This window comes from Muscardinus avellanarius (genome assembly GCF_963383645.1).
Source record: "Muscardinus avellanarius genome assembly, chromosome: 3".
Taxonomy (NCBI): domain Eukaryota; kingdom Metazoa; phylum Chordata; class Mammalia; order Rodentia; family Gliridae; genus Muscardinus; species Muscardinus avellanarius.
This window is the reverse complement of record NC_137788.1, coordinates 37796670-37817255: the sequence shown is the minus strand read 5'-3', so window position 1 is coordinate 37817255 and position 20586 is coordinate 37796670.

The following is a 20586-nucleotide window of genomic DNA, read 5'->3' as shown; positions in this document are numbered from 1 at the left end:
CTTTCTACCTCCGGGCTATACTCCCAGACCTATTTTATATTTTATTTGGAAACAGGGTCTCACTAAGTAGCTGAGGCTGGCTTCGAAACTGTGCGATCCTCCTGTCTCAGCCTCCCAAGCGCAGGGATTACAAGCGTGCGCCACCACGCCTGGTTATTCCCTACTATTCTTAGGTGTAATGTCTGGTGCAGTCTAAGGGGGGTGTTGGGCAGCTTCCATCTCTAACTTAATGCACATCAAGAAGCTGAGGGTCTTTGATCACCTAGGACTCAGCCCTTTCCCCCCTTTAGAGGTAGAATTCTGTGGACTTTACTAGAAATCTCAGTACCACCCTATATCTACTACTCCTAGTTTACATCTTGAATTCCTTTCCTATCTTCTTTCTTTCTTTCTTTCTTTCTTTCTTTATTTATTTATTTATTTATTTATTTTTTGGGGGGTGGTACGGGGGGTGGAACCCAGAGGCTTTCTACCTCCGGGCTATACTCCCAGACCCATTTTTATATTTTATTTGGAAACAGGGTCTCAATAAGTTGCTGAGAGCCTCACTAAGTAGCTGAGGCTGGCTTCGAACCTGCGCGATCCTCCTATCTCAGCCTCCCAAGCGCGGGGATTACAAGCATGCGCCACCACGCCTGGCCCCATCTTCTTTATTTAGAACAACTTAGAAATTTACTCCCAAATGCACAGTGTAGGTACCATATGCAGCCCTCAGGCCCTTCCAAGTTCTTTCCAATGAGTAGCAGTAGCTAACACTTAATGAGAACCCACTATATGCTAAGTGTGTTACATGGATTAACTAACTTAATCCTTACAGCAACTCTATGAGGTAAATACTACAGTTATCCACGTATTTCTTATTTATTTATTTATTTAGTGGTACTGGGGATGGAGCCCAGGGGCATTGTACCTCCAAGCTATATCCCCACCCCTAGTTTTTAGTCTTTTGTATTTTCTTATTTCATTTATTTATTTATTTATTTATTTATTTATTTATTTATTTATTGTGGTGCCAGGGATTGAACCCAGGGACATTCAACATCTAAGCTACATCCTCAGCCCTATTTTTTATTCTTTATTTTGAAATAGGGTCTCATTAAGTTGTGGAGGGCCTCACTAACTGAGGCTGGCTGTGAACCTGATCCTCCTGTCTCAGCCTCCCAAGTTCTGGGATTACACGCATGTGCCACCATGCCAGGCTAGTCTTTTTTATTTTATTTTATTTATTTATTTATCTATTTTTCAGATCTGGGGATGGAACCCAGGAACATTCGACCTCTGAGCTACAACCTCTACCAGATTTTTTATTCTTTATTTTTGAAACAGGGTTTCACTGAGTTGCCTCACTGAGGGCCTCACTAAGTAGCTGAGGCTGTCCGAGAACTGCAATCCTCCGGTCTCAGCCTCCTGAATGCTGGGATTACACGTGTGCTCCACCACACCCGTCTATCCACATCTTATAGACAAGAAAAATGAGTCATGAAGAAGCTAAAGCCCTTGCCTAAGGTTACTCCATTGGTTAATGGTGAAGCTGGCATTTGGACTCACATAATGCCACCGCAGAGTTCTGCTCTTAGCCACTACACTAGGTGCCATGGTGAACTTCATACAGAAAGCGGGTGCTCCTCAACTCTCATCAAGTATGACTAAAGGCATGTTGGAAAACCTTGTTGATCTGTATCCTACAAGCTATACAAATACAGCTTCAAGGTAAGTCTCCTCACCTGCCTTCCAACCAAATTGCTGCTGCCCCAAAGACCTTTCTGCATAGACAATCTGGAGCTGCTGCAGCAGATGCCCTCATGTGGACCCTTCCCTTGGATCCAATGGAGGCCCCGGGATCCCCACGGACTCCTTCATTGGTGGTCTTGCCCCCTTTCAATGATATTCCTTCACACTCCTTAAGGGAACACCTGCCGCGCTCCCTAGCTGAATGTTTACTCCTCTTTCTGGAAGGAAGATGAAAGCAAGCAAGGAAATCTGGGTACACAGACATCCATCAACTGAGCTTTTGATCTCCCTGCCCGCCCGGGTAGCAGATTTCACACCCAAGCCTACTGCAGCAAGTTTTACTAGTGAGGCTTCCTACACCATCCCGTCCGTCTGGAGTGGAATCAGCACAGGGGTGGCCCTCCTCAATGCCATGCTCCTAAGGGGCCAGGGCTTGCTCTCTGTGGGCTCAGCGAACCTTCAGCAAGTATTTACTCAGGACATGTAGTCGGCTCCCGTGGAGTTTGAGCAGCAGCAGGCCCCAAACTCGAAGCTCCTTCTCTGCGTAGAGCCCACCATGTGTCCATATCGGGACTCACGGCCCGCAGAAGAGGAGAGAGACTTGTTGGGCACCATGGCCAGCCCCAGCCAGGGGCTGCCCTCCAGGCCTTGGATTCAGGTGCGGGATTGGGTAGAAAACCTGGGCACATGACTCTCTGAAATAAAAGGAATTCAGTGAATGGGTGAGGGGACTTCCAGAAGGAGATGGCAGGCAGCAGCTGAAACAGAAGAAAGTGCAGGCAAAAAGAAAAGAGGGCCAGCTGTGGCCCGGGCCACACGGCTGGCCAGAAAAAACCCTTTAGGATGTCATTCAGGGCCTGGAACGCGCCCTCAGCAGGGTAAGTTATTGCAACGCCCTTGCAAATATAAAGTGCTGTACAAACACTAAATCTAGAATGGCTAATAATTTTGTTATGTTAAAGCATTCGTGTCAGGTAATTAATGTACTCATTGTGATCATTTAATTTTATGGCAGGTAGTGTAGGGCTGGACAGAAATAGGGCTCTTTGGCCCAGTCCTCTCATTTCTCGTTAGCTAAGCCAGCAGCACAGTCTCCCAGGTCTGCTGTGCCCAGGCCTCACCGGGGGAGCTGCTGCAGGGGATTCAGCACCAGGACCTGGGGCTTCCATGCTGAGGGACTTCACTTTTCCTTGGCCCCTGGTGCCTAGAGGCCCTGGCGCCCCCTGGTGGTGCCTGAGGCACTATTATTTTCTCAAAGAAAATCCACGGCCAAATTAGTGGGGAAAGAAAGAGAAGATTGGTCTCCTAGATAAAAATGTCACCCTTGACAAGTGTGCCTCAAAGCCACCAAGTGCTGTGCACTATAAGGAGAAGCTGGTGTTGCCCGTAACTCAGCAAGCAGATAACTTGATCCTCTCTAAGCCTCACTTGTAGCTGTGCAGCACCCAGAAGGAGCCCAGCCATATTGTTTCAGAAAGCCCCAAAGGGTTGCTGTTAAGGTCTCTGTCCACAGTGCAGACTGCCACGGGGTCTCTGTATTCTTGCCCCATCTGATGAGGACCCAACTACAGCAGGGGCAGCATCTTCCCTCGGCTTTTTCTTTTCCTTCTCCCTGTCCGTCACCCCTCTGCTCCTCAACATACCCCAAGCCAAGGCAGCCACTCTCATTCCTTTTCCCAAACTGCCTCCTCACTGGGAGCCCTTCCTACTTAGGTAGGTTCCAAAGAACAGCCTTACTTTGTCTCTGTCCTGGGTTCTAGTCTGTCTGCTTACCTTGAGAGGGGCTCAAGAGGAAGTAGGGCTGGGCCTTGCCCTGCTCTGAATGAGCGGCCAACCTCATACAAGTTTGCATCACACAGATGCACAGACATCCATCTCCATCTCGACCTTCTGACTGATCCCTGTGTAACTAGGTGTGGTGACCATTCAGCTTTTTCACACTGAAAATATTGATTGGCTTCAATACATACTGAGTTTTAACTTACAGAATCCTTGACTATGGTCCATGTGTCTCTCTCTCTCTCTCTCTCTCTCTCTCTCTCTCTCTCTCTCTCTCTCTCTAGCTCTCTCTCTTGTAATTTGCCTGGACAACCCCTCACTTCAGGAGATAGGGGTATAGTAGCCTGCTTGCCTCCAAATTAATATATTTATTTATATATTTGTTTATTTTTTGTGGGTCTAGAGATGGAACCCAGGGGCATTTGACCTCCAAGCTACAGCCCCTGCCCTATTTTTATTCTTTATCTTTTGAAACTGGGTTTCACTAAGTTGCAGAGGGCATCACTGAGTAACTGAGGCTGTCCACAAACTGCGATCCTCTGGTCTCAGTCTCCCGAATGCTGGGATTACAAGCGTGTGCCACCATGCCCGGCTCAAAATTAATATGTTTATTACTCACCCAGAAAGGTTTTTAGGGTGCACCCTCATGGTGGCTTTCTTTGCTCAAGTCATCAGCAGTTGCCTGGATGACCCATAAACTCTAGCCCAGGAAAGAGAAGGGGCCCAGCCAGCTGATCACAGCCCTGCCAGCCTTAGAACTGGTGTGTGCTTAGGGACCTCTTGCATGGTGGGACTTTCCTTCACTCAGCTGAAGGTGAGACATGACTGTCTTCCAGACCGAATTTGCTCCATATTCTTTAGCATGAGTCTCACGAAGGAAAATAACATTACTGTCTATTGAGAGATCACCATGTGCTAGGAACTGTAGGAAATTACTTTATGTATACTGTCTCATTTAATGCACCCGACACTGCTATGACATTGAGGCCACTTACGGCCTCATTTTACAGATGCAAGAACCAAGACTCACATAGGTTAAATAGCTTGCTTGAGGTCATATGGTTGCTAGGTAGCAGAGCTGGAATTTGAACTCAAGCAGTCTATGCCAAGAATCCACATGCACAGCCACTACACTACACCATTTCTTTCGGTGCTATGCTGCTGGACGCACTGGTTTTCTATTTCAAAATAATTGTTATTTCCTGCTCTGTGCCACACACTGTGCTGGAACCTTGGGAAGGGTAGACTTACACAAGATTGACTGATTTATTGATATTTCCTACTTTCCAACCACTGTACTAAAATGTACTAAAGTTATACTTACTTAAAAAGGAATCTATTATTCCCAGAATAACAGCCACATCGACAGCCAAGAGAAAGGGGCCCTGGGTGCTCTTTCTTACGCACAGGTGGCCATGTTTGGTATTGAGCAGTCTTACTACCCTGGTTAACCCTGCCTTACTATACTCACAGCCAAGGCAGTCAATCTAGTAGCTTGACCAGGATGCTTATATGTTACAAAAGGAAAGACCAACCACCAAGTGATTACACTGGCCAAACACAGAGATAAATGAATGCCCAATGCAAAGGAAGCAACGGAACCACTAATTTCTAGAACTGAGCTATATCCTGACCAATGTCCCAAAGTTGATTATGATTTCCGTGAAGTCTCACTGTGTGGCTATATGTCTTGATTTCCTTATTTCTGTGTCCTCAGTGATCCCCTATTATCGAGACAATTGCAGCATAGCCTCATGGAGCTCATATTTATTTATTTATTAATTATTTATTTATATTTTTTGTGGCACTAGAGATGGAACCCAGGGGATTTTCTACCTCCGGGCTATATTCCTAGACCTATTTTATAATTTATTTGGAAACAGGGTCTCACTAAGTTGCTGAGAGCCTCACTAAGTAGCTGAGGTTGGCTTTGAACCTGCGTGATCCTCCTGTCTCAGCCTCCTAAGCGCGGGGATTACGAGCGTGTGCCACCACACCCGGCCTTGGAGCTCACATTCAAAGGGTATTAGAGACAGACAACGCGGCAATTGCGGCAGACTATAAGTGCACCACAGAGGCAGCCCAAGAGGCTCTGAGGGCACAGAAGAGGTGCCAAATTGAACCAGAGTTAGGGAGGGCTTCCTGGAGGTAAGATATAGTTCCTGTTCTACTCAAAGCAAAAGCCATCGTCCTTAAAATGGCCCACAGTGTCCTCCATAATCCGACCTCTCCATCCCTATATTCTCTCTTCCGTTTCTATTCCTCCTATGTATTCCCCCCTTGCTCACTCCACTCTGGCCTCACTGGCCTCCCAGTGCTCTTGAAACACACTGGCTTGTGCGTTAGGACGTGTCTCTTGCTATCCCCTTTAACTGTACTGTCCTCAGATATACATTTGTTTAAGGCTATGCTATCTTCTCAATGCGGCCTCCTTGATACCCGATTTAACACTGCATCCTGTCGGTCACCTCCCACACAGAGGCACGAGTGACCTCCTTGCCCTGCTCTACTTTTTTTTTCTCAGAACTTTCCTTCTTCCAACATACTTAATGATTTATCTGATTATCATGTTTACTGCTTTTGGCCTGTTACCTGACTAGGAGGTAAGTAAGCTCAACATGGATAGAAATTGTCGTAGTCCATTGGGCTGCTGTTAGCAGAACACCATAGACTGGGTGGCCTTTGAACAATAGAAACTTCTCATGGTTTTGGAACCTGGGAAATTGAGTTATCCAGGCATTGGCAGATTCAGTACTTGGCCAGGGCCCATTTCTTGGTCATTTTTCTTGCTGCTTCCTCACATGGTGGAAAGGAGAAAGAGAGCTCTCTGAGGCCTCTTTTATAGGGAACTAATCCCAGAACTAGAACCCTCAATATCTTGTCACCTCCCAAGGAACCCAGCTCCAAAAGTCCTCACACGGGGATTAAATTTCAACATGTGGCACATGCGTGTAATCCCAGGACTTGGGAGGCAGAGACAGGAGGATTGCAGGTTTACAGCCAGCCTCAGAAATTTAGTGAGACCCTGTTTCAAAATAAAAAATAGAGTAGGGCTGGGGATGTAGCTCAGAGGTAGAACGCCCCTGGGTTCAATCCCAGCACCAAAAATAAATAATAAATAAATTAATTAATTTTGGGGGGACAACAATCATTAGGCTATAGCAATGATTTTATTTTGTTTATTGTGTTCTCTGAAGAAGGTTCTGAGGAAAAGATTAGTGTACATGACGGGTTTTAGAGGGTGTTCTGGGGGTCAGCACTCTCTCCTGGTGCTCTATGAGGGAAGCAGGATTGGTTCAAAGGGATCAGTGGATTTGTGTGCAGTACAGCCTAGAACTGGGATAAGGGGCCTGGATCTTCGGAGCCGGGTCTCGACCAGTCACTGAATATGGACAGCCCCCGGAGGAGACGACCTTGGCCAAAGAAATTTTTCTTCGGCAGCAGCAATTCCCTCCACAAGGCTAAACTATCCTCAAACAGAGCTCCTACAAGTAGATAGAAGGCCCCTGAATAATTCAACCCCTAACAAGACACACACACACACACACACACACACACACACACACACACACACACCATGTAGATACAGGGAGAGTTTAGGCTCATAGAGAATGTTTGAAGGACACAGTAGAAAATAGGGGAGAATTAAAATGCCATAATTGATTGAGTCCTGCTTGAGCTATATAACAGTTACTTTCTGCATGTTAGGCACTATTCTAAGCCCTTTTCATGTACTAGTAACTTAATCCACACCACCTACTTAAGTAGGCATTATATTGTACCCATTTTACAGAGGAGGAAACTGGCACTTGGGAAGGTTATAGGTAACATCTGTAGGAGCATGAAGTGGTAAGTTGTGAAACAAAGTCTGAATCCCAGGATCGTCTGACTCCAAGGTCAATTCTGTGTGTGTGTGTGTGTGTGTGTGTGTGTGTGTGTGTGTGTGTGGTGCTAGGGATTGAACCCAGGGGTGTTCTATCTCCAAGTTACCCCCAACCCTATTTTATTTATTTATTTATTTTTGGTGTGGCACTGGGGGTGGAACCCAGGGGCTTTTCTACCTCTGGGCTATACTCCCAGACCTATTTTATATTTTATTTGGAAACAGGGTCTCACTAAGTTGCTGAGAGCCTCACTAAGAAGCTGAGGCTGGCTTCGAACATGTGCAATCCTCCTGTCTCAGCCTCCCAAGTGCTGGGATTACAAGCATGTGCCACCACGCCCGGTTACCCCCTATTTTATTTTTATTTGGAAATAGGGTCTCGCTAAGTTGCTGAGAGCCTTGTTAAGTGGCTGAGGTTGGCCTCAAACCTGTGATCTTCCTGTCTCAGCCTCCCAAGTACTAGCATTACAGCCATACACCACCATGCCCAACCAAGGTCTGTTCTTTAAATAGTCATGCTATTGTTCATTTTCTTATGCCAGATGCTGTGCACTAGAATGAGGAAAGAACCGAGTATATGATGGGGACAAGGGAAGCCTTTTCTGGCTATGGCTGTGCTGTGCTGAAGAGCTTCAGGACTCTTATTAGTTCATTCAGTCCTTTGTTCAATAAACACTCACTAAATACGTAGTAATATAAAGTAAAAAGAAGTATGTCTCACCACTTAACCCTTGCTGCTTCCCTTGGAGAAGGCTTCCCTGGGGCTGCTGCTCACATTGAGTAAAAGAGAAGCCCTCTACAGGGAAGGATGTCTGTCTGCCTATGTCTGCCCAGGCTAACTCTAGGGCTGGAGGAGGATGAGGTGATTTGGCCAGCAGGCCCTGACATTCTAACTGCTCTCCTTCTGTGCTTTTTATTTTTATTTTCCTTCTTTCCTTTTTTCCTTTTCTTTCTTTCTTTCTTTTTTTCTTTCTTCTTTTTTCTTTCTTTCTTTCTGTACTAGGATTGAACCCAGGGGCATTCTACCTCTGAGCTATACCCCCAGACCTATTTTTTATTCTTTGTTTTCTGAAACAGGGTCTTACTAAGTTGCAGAGGGCCTCACTAAGTAGCTGAGGCTGGCTATGAACCTGCTATTCTCCTCTCTCAGCCTCCCAAGTACTGGGATTATAAGCATGCGCCACCAAGCCCGGCTATTCTTTATTTTGAAACAGGGTCTCACTAAGCTGTGGAGGGACTCACTAAGTAGCTGAGGCTGCATGGGAACCTGTGATCCTCCTGTCTCAGCCTCCCAAGTCCTGAGATTACAAGGGTGTGCCATCATGCTGGGTATTAAACCCAGGGGCATTTTACCTCCAAGCTAACCCTCCAGCCCTTTTTATTTTTTATTTTGGTACAGAACCTCATTAAGTTACTGAGGCTGTCCTTAAACCTATGCTACTCTTGTCCTAGTCTCCCAAGTACTGGATTTATAAGCATGTGCCACCATGACTTCTCCATCCTTCTCTGCTTTCAAAAACTGCCCTATGGGGTTTGGGCAGCTTGGTCCTTCTGAGGTAGGATAGAAAAAAAAAAAAGGTAGAAACGAGATAAACTGGAAAGGTAAACTATAGTTTTAAAATCTACTGTGGGAAGCCGGGTGTGGTAGTGCACATTTGTAATCCCAGTACTTGGGAGGCTGAGACAGGAGGATTGCAGATTCACCGGCAGCCTCAGTTACTTAATGAGGCCCTCTGCAACTTAGTGAGACTCTGTTTAAAAATAAAGAATAAAAATGGTCTGGGAGCCAGGCGTAGTGGCACACGCTTGTAATCCCAGCATTCAGGAGGCTGAGATAGGAGGATCGCGGTTCACGGACAGCCTCAGCTACTTAGTGAGGCCCTCCACAACTTAGTGAGACCCTGTTTCAAAATAAAGATTGAAAAATAGGGCAGGGGTGTAGCTCGGAGGTCAAATGCCCCTGGGTTCTATCCCCAGATCCGCCCCCCCTCCCCAAATAGGGCTGGGATGTAGCTGGGAGGTAGAATGTCCTGAGTCAATCCCCAGTACTGGAAAAAAAAAAAAATCTTGAAACTTCATAATCCTAATTTTCACCCTACAAAATCCCCACCCCACCTGAAATTCCTGAAATGCTTGGTAAAAAAAGAATGTTTTTCTTTTTCTCAAATGTCTGACTATTGGTCAAGCCCAGGCATCACTCAGCATCCACCAATGAAGTGGTAAAACCTGAGCATTCAAAAACAGGGGACTGGACCCCCATCCCTGCCACGCACCCTTCCTATAAAAGAAAGACTGTAAAGATCCCAAAGGCCTTTCTCATAAGGTGGCTCATGTTCTCCCTTGAATGTGTACCCCCACTTTCCCAAACACACCTCTGTCTTTCACTTGTGCATACTGAAATTCTTTTCTGTCATGGAAGTCAAGGACTCCGAGGTCCTGAGGTGAGTCTCCCTTCCCCAGACCTGGAGACTCCTCAGGACTCTCCACACAACGGTTGTGATTCCCGTGATACCTTGATAGGAATGTCTTCTGTGTCATTCTTCCATTTCTCAGAGGTCTCTGGTCCTGATGACTCAGCAGCACCCTGTGCCGCGTTATTATTAGAGCTACTGATTCCTTTCTGCCTGTTGGGGCCCAAGTTTCTACTTATTAAGTAGCCACTTGTTCGCTTCATCCCTTGCTGTTAATTCCTTGGCTACATTTGGATCTGCATCCAAATTTTTGGTCCAGGACTTTTAGTTCATCCCGGAAAATTAGCAACCATGATGGTAACAGCTTACATTTAGCAAGCACTTGCCTTATGCAAACCCTGCACAGAGCTGATTTTCTTTTATCCTCATGGCAACCCTCAAATGGAGGCCCGGGTCCACTGTTGGAGGTAGGGGATGCAGTGGGCCTGCAGAAGCAGCTTTTTGGGGCAGGACTCGGCTGCCTCCCCTTCCTGTCTTACACATCCAGTTCACTGCAGGACCTGCCTCCCGCTCTGGGCTGCTTCCCCTTGCCTCCGGCCTCCCCTGGACGGGCATCCCCACTAGCTCAGCTCCCAATCCTTCAGCTTCCTTTGAGCTTTTTCTGGCCTTAGCTCATGTCATTCCGTCTTCCCAGAATCCCTGTTTCCCCTTTTCTGCCTGGTAAAATCCTTATTTTTCAAGACTTGCTTTAATGCCATCATGACCTCCCTGCCCTCCCTTGTCAGAATTAATTGCTCCCTTCTTTGTGTTGCTCAACAGCACTTATTACAGAGAACTGTACTTACTTGTTTGGCTGCTCATTCTGGGAGAAGGGACAGAGGCCTGGTCTTTTTGCCTCTTTGTCTCGGGACCTCAGGGGCTGCCCAGTGTTTGAGGAAGCCCATTGGATTTGGAACAGGGAGCTGTGAAGTTTGACCGGGGATATTCTGAGACAGGGCCTTGGTTCTCCATACATCCCTGCTGTCTAGCCTCCTTCTCTTTGGCTCGCCCAAACTGGATTTCAGAGACTAAGAGAGGATTTCCCCTCAGATGGAATAGGTCAATCTCCTCTCTAGCTGAATCTTTCTTCAGTGGCCAACCTGCCACCTGCCTCCTGCCTCCTGCCTGGTATCCCCTCCAGACTCGGTGCTCCCAGTTCTCCCCCATTTAGCAGCATCTGTGGATTTCATTAACTCGCTACTTAACCCCTCTTGCTCAGATCAGCTCTGAAGATGATAAATCAGGCCCTGGGCTCATCCCCGTAGTGTCCGTCCTCTCCACATCCCCTCTAACGAGGCTCTGGCTGCCCTTATTCATCACTGGCTGCCCGCTCCTCCTGCGGTTTCATTCCTGCACCCCATCCCCCTCATGCAGACTGGGTCAGTTTTATAATAGCCTGACCACTTTGGGTTTTTTTGTGAGTGTGTGGGGGGGGTGCTGGGATTGAGCCCAGGGGCATTCTACCACCAAGCTACACCCTCAGCTTGTTTTTTTTTTTTTTTTTTTAATTCTTTATTTTGAAACAGGCTCTCACTAAGTTGGGGAGGGCCTCACTAAGTAGCTAAGGCTACTTAGTGATTCTTAGATCCTTAGATCCTCCTGTCTCAGCCTCCCAAATGCTGGGATTACAAGTGTGTGCCACCACCTGGCTAGCCTGACCACTTTGGACTGAATCCTGGAAGCAGACTTGGGGATAGCCTCTGGAGCTGATGAGTTTCCTGGTCCACACAACCTCTGTCCCTGGGGGACTGTGGGCATCTGTTTCCCTGAACAGTGGGTTAGCCCAAAGTGGGCCCTGGCCTGGGAAAGGATGGGGAGGGGACCAGGGAGCACAGGATCCTTGTGAGTCACAGGGTCGGGTCCATTTGTTCACTTATGGCATGGGTAGATTGGGACTGATTTCTCCCTCCTTTACTGTCTTTCCCAAGGCCTCTCTAAAGCTGTTCTTCGCTCCTTGGGTGGGTCCTCTGGGCCTCAGAGGAGTCCAGAGCAGACAGTGTGGCATTGCCTGACTTTGCATATGGCCCTTTTCCTCCCACCTCCATCCAGCTCCTTTCCTAAGCCCTTCCTAAGTATCATTAATTTTTTTTCTTCCATATTTTCCTTCTTCCCTGTCCTCCCCTCCTATAGGTCTCAGGCCCCCCCTGACCTTTTTCTCTTTCCCTTTCATATCTCTCCTATTCCCCCCTTTTCCCCCTATGCATAAACTAAAAGGAAACACTCTAAATATGTCAGAAACATAGGCTTTTTGTAGTTCTGAGTGGGACTTCTGCTGCTCCCCTTTCCTGTCTGTACCACAGCCCAATTTAATTTTTAAATTTTTTTTTTGCAGTAATGGGGATGGAACCCAGGGGCATTCTACCTCTGAACTACACCCTAAGGCCTATTTTTTATTCTTCATTTTGAAACAGGGTCTCACTGAGTTGCAAAGGGCCTCACTAAGTAGCTGAGGTTGTCCGAGAACTGCAATTCTCCCATCTCAGCCTCCCAAATGCTGGGATTACAAGCTTGCACCACAATGCCTGGCTTGATTTTATTTTTAATTCTAAAACGATCTTTCACTAAGTTGCCAAGCTGGCTTTGAACCTACAATCCTGTCAGACTCCCAAATACTGGGATCAGAGGTGCCAGTTCTGGTTCTCCTTTATCCTTCCCCATCCCCAGCCTTCACAGGAGACAATGGAGAAGGTGGAGCATCCTGCCTGGCTCAGTAAAGGTTCTCAAAAAACATCAGTTAGGCCCAAGTTGGAATCTCCCCACCTTGCTCCTTCCTGGGCCCTGCATGGTCCTCCACTCTCCCTGCTTGTCACAGGAGCTCCTCCATTGGCGCCCTCCTTCTTCTGTGTGTGTGTGGGTGGGGGGAGTGTTCAAGGCCATTGGATGTTCATTCAGCCCTATGTGTGCTTTTTGTCAGGTGCTATTTCTACAGTGTCTTCATTACCTCCTAATTGGGCAAATCTCGTTTCTTTATTTTTCTTGTTAAAGACAGATTTAAAGAACGAGTTCAGTAGCTCAGCCATTTTCAGACCATCATTAATTTCCCACCTTCTTATTTATTAATGGGGCAACTTCCTCGCTGGTATTTCTTGTTCCCTGGATATCTGTGTAAAAGCCTGCCTTGCTCATGCAGCCCCAGGGAGCAGTGCTAACTCACTCTGACTTTGTGCGTTCTCTCCACGGCCCTGTTCTCACCGCCCTCTTGGTCAAGGCCCCTCCAACCCATGGCCTGTGGGGAGAAGAGGAGGACATGCCCCTGTGGTTTAGGCACAGAGGCTTCCTTCCCATGCGTGGAGTGGGCTGAGACTCCCAGCGCTCTCCTCCAGCCTGTCTCTCCTTCTGCTGTGCCCCAGGTCCTACACTAAGCTGACATGTGCAGTCACTCCTTGAGATTTTTTTTTTTTTCATTACTGGAAATGGAACCCAGGGGTGTTCTACCTCTGAACTACACCCCTAGCCCTATTTTTAAATTCTTTATTTTAAAACAGGGTCTCACTGAGTTGCAAAGAGCCTAAGTAGCTGAGGCTGTCCTCGAACAGCGATCCTCCTGTCTCAGCCTTCCAAATCCTGGGATTACAAACGTGGGTCACCATACCCAACTACTCCTTGAGATCTTGAGGCCAGCCTCAGCAACTTAGGAGACTCTCAGTAACTTAGTGAGATCCTGTTTAAAAAAAAAAAATAGAAGACAGGTGTGGTGGTGCACACTTGTAATCCCAGCATTCGGGAGGCTGAGACAGGAGGATGGTGGTTTGAGGACAGCCTCAGCTTCTTAGTGAGGCCCTTTGCGACTCAATGAAACCCTGTTTCAAAATAAAGAATAAAAAATAGGGCTGGGGGCATAGGTTGGAGGTAGAATGCCTCTGGGTTCCATTTCCAGTACTGAAAAAAATAAAAGATAACCTTAAAAAATAAAAAATAGAAAGGGCTAGGGGTGTAGCTCGGAGGTAGAATGCCCCTAGGTTTACTCCCTAGTACAAAAAGAAGGGGAGGAGAAGGAGGAGGAGGAGCAGGAAAAGGATGGAGGAAAGTGAAGGTCAGAGAGCACCAATGACTTGTCCAGGGTCATTTTACATCGTGTAGAGCCGGGATGTGAGCCCATTGGCCTGGCTCCACAGCGTCAGCATTTCCTCAATGCCAGCTCACATTATGGAGTAAGTTAGGGTTAAGATAAGTTGATACAGAGGGAGAAACCAGGTCCAGAGACAGCGGCAGCACAGTAGGAAGCAGAACTCAGTAACCTGAGGAGTCAGAAGGCTGTGGCCAACACACTGTTGGTGACCTGTCCTCCCCTCTGTACCTGTACTTCTGTGTTCTATATTCTTATTCTCCCATGCCAGTTAGTTGAAGGACTCATGTTCTGACATGACTGATGTTTGAACATAGTTCTCTGGGGATGCTTTCCATGCCTCTGAAGGTGAGCCTGTGTACATGGCTCTTTTGAGGTCTTCCAAACGTGTTCTGGGTCATTGCCTTTTGGTTCTGGATCTCCAGGAGCCTCAGCCCATCTCTGCAGGTTGGGGGGCTGGGCCTGCTGCTTCCCACATACCTCACCATGTAGGGATGCAGGTGAGCATCCATAAGCGCGTTCCTTGAGCCAAGAGCTACCACTCTAGAGGCTAGGCCTAGTTCCAAACATGTGCCGACTCCACCAATGGCCTAAGACCTTCTCTATTATGAGTGATGGGGACTTGTGGTATGGTCTCATTAGGATTTCTCATTGACTCTTTCTATAACCAGAAATATTCTTGCTACCCCCCCCATGGCCCCCCAGTAGCCAAGGCTGTAATTGATTCCAAATTGCTGATGGAGGCGAGATGGTGGTGAGCATAGTGACTCCAAGTCGGGGTGCTAGAGACAGGGCCGCTGCCAAATGCCAAGTTGTGGCTCTTCTTACTGGAAATTAAAGCTAAGGGGAAGGCCCTTAGAAGAAATGAGGGAAGAAAGCAAGAGCACTCTGGGCAGAATCGTCCCACCAGATCTGGAGCCTCCGTGCCCCCGGCAGCTGTAGCCCTGGAGTCAGCAGCCTTGCTGAGGAGGAGTCCCCTGGGGCTGAGCCCTGGGAGCCGTGTTTTTACACTAAAAGACCTTGTTTCTTGTCTCGTCCTGGTCATAACCCTGTTTAATAGAGACATTAAGATGAATGATTGAGGCTGCCTCTCACTGCAGCCAGAAGGAGGGGCAGCCTGGGTGACCCTGGACAGAGGGGACACAGTGGGGATGGGGTTGAGGTGGGAGGGGATTGGTGAAGCATCCCCCTCCAACACTGAGCCTCAGCCTCGTGGGTTCAGAAGCTCCTGTCCTGAAGGCGGCCAAGAGCTTCCTGAAGGCGGCCTCCTCAGCAGCGCTTCTCTGTGCTGAGCAGCTCCACTTTGCTCAGGGAGCCAGTGTGGGGAGGAGATGACGCAAGCAGGAAAGCGGCAGGTGTGTAAGGGATAAGGGTAACTTACTTCTACAGGTTTTCAAAGGGCTTCGGTAAGACACTATAGGCACAGCTTTTCATATTTATAGAACCTGAAGGTAACAATTATGGGCTACTCAAATGTTTGAAAGACTGTGTTTTAGACTATATGTATCATCACATCAGATTCTCACAATGGCCCCAAGATACAGGTCAAGGTATCATCCCCAATTTACAGATGAGAAAACTGAAGCTTAAAGAAGATAAACCACTAGCAAAAGGCCACCTGACTAATGAGTCATGAGTCAGATCATGAACCCAGGCAGTCTGATTGCAGGGCCTGTGCTTACAGCACTGTCACAGTTTGCTACCTCCAATTTTATAAACTGATGTCTGCAATTGGGAGGAGGGTAGGGCCGGACTGAGGCTTTGAATCAGGGAATTGATTTAGAGGTCAGAGACAACAGTTAGGGATAAACAAGCTCATCTCTGGATGGGGCTGCAGAAGCGGTAGGGCCCCAGGGAGCACCACTGAGACAGGATTCATTTAGCATGTTTATGACAGGTCTAGCCAAGGGCAGCCCAGTGAAAGCTGCCCCGTTAGATGACACTGAATACTTTTGGGCAAATAATGTCTTGCTTTCATCTTTCTCTAGGCCCCCATCCCCACCTCTTACATGGAGCTTTGCTGGGCATGGAACAGGAACAGATATGCAATCAACAACTTCTAAACAGCCTCAGTTTCCAATACACACACACACACACACACACACACACACACACACGCACGTGCGCGCACCTAAATATGTGTTCTGGAAGGCTTTCCATACTGTGCTAGATACCATATCTTCAAACTCTCATTTCAAGTCATCTTTGTAATCACAGCCTTCACTCTGAATACCCATGATTTCTTTACCATTAGAGCTCCCTCATCAGAATGTAAGCTCTAAGCCGGGCATGGTGGCGCACGCTTGTAATCCCAGCATTTGGGAGGTTGAGACCGGAGGATCCCGGTTCGCTGGGCAGCCTCAGCTACTTAGTGAGGCCCTCCGCAATTTAGTAAGACCTTGTTTCAAAATAAAGAATAAAAAATAGGGCAGGGGGTGTAGCTCGGAGGTTAAATGCCCTTGGGTTCCATCCCCAGACCTGCAAAAAAAAAAAAAAAAAAAAAAAAAAAAAGAATGTGAGCTGAGAGTGTTCCCATGCTTTCAAGGAGCCCAATACTTAAGTAGTTAAATAGGTGTTCAAATAATGTTTGTTAAATCTTGAAAATGAATACACTTAAGAGTATATACTTAATTGTATAAGAACAATAAGAACTGGGGTTTCTGAAGCTGGGCGTGGTAGTGCACGTTTGTAATCTCAACACTTGGGAGGCTAAGACAGGAAGATCGCAGGTTATTGGCCAGCCTCAGCTACTTAGTGAGACCCTGTTTCCAAATAATGAGTTAAAAATAGGGCTGGGGGTGTACCACCTCGGAGGTAGAATGCCCCTGGGTTCAATCCCCAGTACTGCAAAAATAAAAACAAAAAACCAAACCTGGGGTTTCTGGAGGAGATGCTGAAAGGCTTTGGAGGCCTTCTTAAATCCCCTCCAGGGTTCTCAGGTCTGGTTCTTTGTGGTCAGATGCTGTGAGATAAGACTGCCAAACAAGCTGGGCACAGAGGAACATGCCTATATCCCCAATATTTGGGGCGCTGAGACAGGAGGATGGTAGGTTCAAGGCCAGTTCTCAGTAACGTAGCCAGATCCTATTTAAAAAAAAATAATAATAATAATAAGAAGAAAAAGGGCTGGGAGTATAGCTCAGTGTTAGAACAGCCCTGGGTTCATTCCCCACCATGGAAAAGAAGATTGCTAAGTAATCCGTGGCAGGATCCTATCTTGGCCATTGGTGGTAGTAGATGTGCACAGTCAGAAGGAAGGGGTTGTTTGAGTAAGTGGAAACAGCTCAACACACAACTGCTGTGGGCTCCATGCCCCTTAGCCCAATGCAATCTGGAGGAAGTCATCCTCTCACCTGGGAAGAGGCTACCACACTGTTGTCACAGGACTGTGAGAAGCAAGCATATCAGGCCGAGGCACTGAAGCTCAGCTCCACTGTGGGCAGGCTAACAGGAGCCAGTGGAGCACAACTGATTGGGCACAACTGAAGCTTTTGGAGGGAACATTGCTAGGGACTGGCATTTCTACAAGAGCAAGTGGGAACTGAAATTAGCAAGACTATCCCAATAGTTAGGAGGCTGAGACAGGAGGATCGAGGTTCGCAGACAGCCTCAGATACTTATACCCTTTGCAACTCAGTAAGACCCTGTTTCAAAATAAAGAATAAAAAAATAGAGTTAGGGGTGTAGCTCAGAAGTAGAATGTCCCTGGGTCCAATTCCCAGCATGAGAAAAAAAAAAAATTACAGGAGAGACCCAGAGGCAAATTACCTTATTACAGAGTGCTGTTTAGACAAGAGTAGATGCAAGGCCCAAGGTTCAGTGAAACCACAGAGAGGTTCCCCAAGTCAAAAGAGGTTCTCCAAGAAGGTGACAGAGGAAGGACTCAAAATCCTGGACTGTGTGGGTGCAGATCTCAGTATTTTCCACCACTCGAGCTGCACTGTGATAGCTGTTGGTACTCTTAGTCATAGTTATAGTTCCAAGGAAGGGCTGTAGTTTATGATGCTAGCAGGAAATGTGTGATAGCAAGGAGAAGACACTGGGAATTGGGATGTGGCATGGTGACCCAGCAGGACCTCAGACCTGAAAGACATGGTGGTGTCCTCAAGTTGACCAGGCCATGGAGACTCCCCTGGAACAGAACTGATTCTAGGGCCTAGAGGTGGCAGTGAGTGGTTCTAATTGGGGAGCCACTGGGACACTGGAGGTAGGAAGCCAGGCCGGACAGCGGAGAAACATACTGAAGACCGAAAGCGAGGAGTGTAGTGTCTCAAAAATTAATCTGGGATTGAGAGCAAGGGACACTTTGAGAGTGGCAGAGGGGAAATAAGAACGAAAGCCCACAATTCTTGTGGTGGTAGGAAAACTTGCCTACCCTATCATCGTCTCCTGTTGGCTTCTTCTGAGTGCAACAGAGCCTGACGGGAGTGCAGGCCTTTTGAAAGACACTCATTTTCTTTCAAATGTTGCTCTTTTCCCCCTTCTGATCGAGAAGCAGCCTGGAGCCCCAATCTTTCCTAGGGATGCTTTGCCTCTGACTAGTGGCTGGGTAGTCCAGGCAGGCCCTGTATGGAGAGGACAGGGTGTGGGATTCATGATGTTTGTGAGCCACACCTGTGAATCACAATTCTCTCTGGACCAAAGGGCCAGGTGGGGTGAAGTCGGAGGACTTGAGGCAAGGAGGCCAGGGCTGCGACAGAGGGTAGATGGGGAGTAGAACAGCTTGGGAGAAGACAGCCTCCCTGGGCAGGTGGCTCCATTTGATTTCCGATTTAAAGGGGAGGCTTAGATAGCCAAGAAGAAAAAGGCTAATAAGAAAAATATTAAACTGCAGTGTGTGTGTCCCCGGGGACTTCCTGTTGCCATGACTGACCTCCCGGAGAGCGCCATTCGTCCCCGAGCATGGCAGCTTTATAGGCACTTGTAGGCCTGCAAAGAACACCAATTTGCTGCTGCAGTTTGTTTTGATAACTGAAACTTTCAATAAATCTATATTAAAATCAAAGGGAAAATTAACTAGGCCCCAGTGAGGGGCACGAAGATAAGGGAGCACATTACCACCCCGGCCTCCGCCACCCCATATCCGTCTCTTGGTTCAGATTCAGGTCACCAGGGAGATGAATGGCTCAGGCTCATGGGGAACAGCCCTGGGGAGAGCAGGGAGAAGAAAGTGTGGCCAGGTCCAGCCCCCACTGCTCCATGAGCAGGGAAAGACTGCTCAAGGAAGAGGGGTGGGTGGCGGGGAGAAGATGGGGGCAGGTGTCATGGTAGAGGAGATGGAGAGAGGGGTAGGGAAGGGTGAGAATGATAGTAATAACAGCCACTATTTACTGACCTCTATGCCAGGCATTGTGCAAAATACTTCTGTATTTAATTCTAATAACAGGTAGGTGCTAGCATTATCTCCACGCTAGAAATGAAGAAACTGAAACGTATACAGGGTCACTGTTAGAGCCAGGACTCAATCCTGAACAGGCTTTCTGAGCCCACACTCCACATAACTTAGTTTACAGGAGCTACAATGATGGCAGCAGTTTTTCCAGTTTCCAGATAAAATGATTTAAGACCCAGCCTGGGTTTTCCCAGCTGTGCCAAGTTTGGAGTGTGCCATGCACTGTCCTTGGGTCTTACGTTCCATGATCTTCAACTGCTTGTGAAGGTCCAAGCTTTGATGGCCACCTTGCTATTTTTCCTGGTGGCTTGAAGGGTAGCCGAACCAATTTGGTCCTGTCTTTGGTTCCTGCTCTCAGTGTTCAGTTACTTAGTCCAGAAGGCAAGAGGCCGCCCAAGGTATGTGTGAGTCTGTGTATTGGATTTAGATGCTTCCCCAAATTTATTTGCCTCATCTGTACTTTGGGGGGGAGGCTGCCTCTTGCTTACTGGACAGCCTAGCTAGCTGCCATTGTCACCTCACCTGGCTATTTTTTCGTCTCCCCTGAGAGAAAGGGTTAAGTTTTTTTTTTTTTTTTTTTTTTTGGTGGTACTGGGGATGGAACCCAGGAGCATTCTACCTCTGAGCTACACTTCCAGCCTTATTTTTTATTCTTTATTTTGAAACAGGGTCTCACTGAGTTGCAAAGAGCCTCACTAAGTAGTAACTGAGGCTGTCCTTGAACCGCGATCCTCCTGTCTCAGCCTTCCAAATGCTGGGATTACAAACGTGGCCATCATGCTGGGCTGGAAGGGTTAAGTTTGACCTCACCTCCAGTGAGCCCACTGTGGGGGGTTATTGCTGCCGGCCCAGTTTGACCAAACCAGAGGCTTTGACTCCTTCCACCATTTCTAGTCTCAGGTGAACCACACTGTGCTTTAGGGTATGGAATCTGACGCCCCCTGTGGCTACCAGAATGGTGGGGTAAGTAACCCTTCCTTTTTCTGAGAGTGATTGTTTCACATGACCTGTTTAGAACAGTGGGCATGGCAGAGCAACTAGCTGCATCATTGAAACGCTAGCTGACTTAGTAGTATACTGCCGTGTATTTCCATTTCCTCCTTCTGAGCCTCACTTCTTTTCCTCACCTTACTTTTGCTGCTGTAGGCCTAAACCTCCTAATTAAGTCTAAGCATACAAGTTTTGGTAAAGGCTCTATTTTCTAGGGAACCAAATAGCGCACCGCAGGACCAAGGCTTGAGGGAGTCAAATGCTGGGCTAGGCAGCAATGCAAGGCATGGAGTAT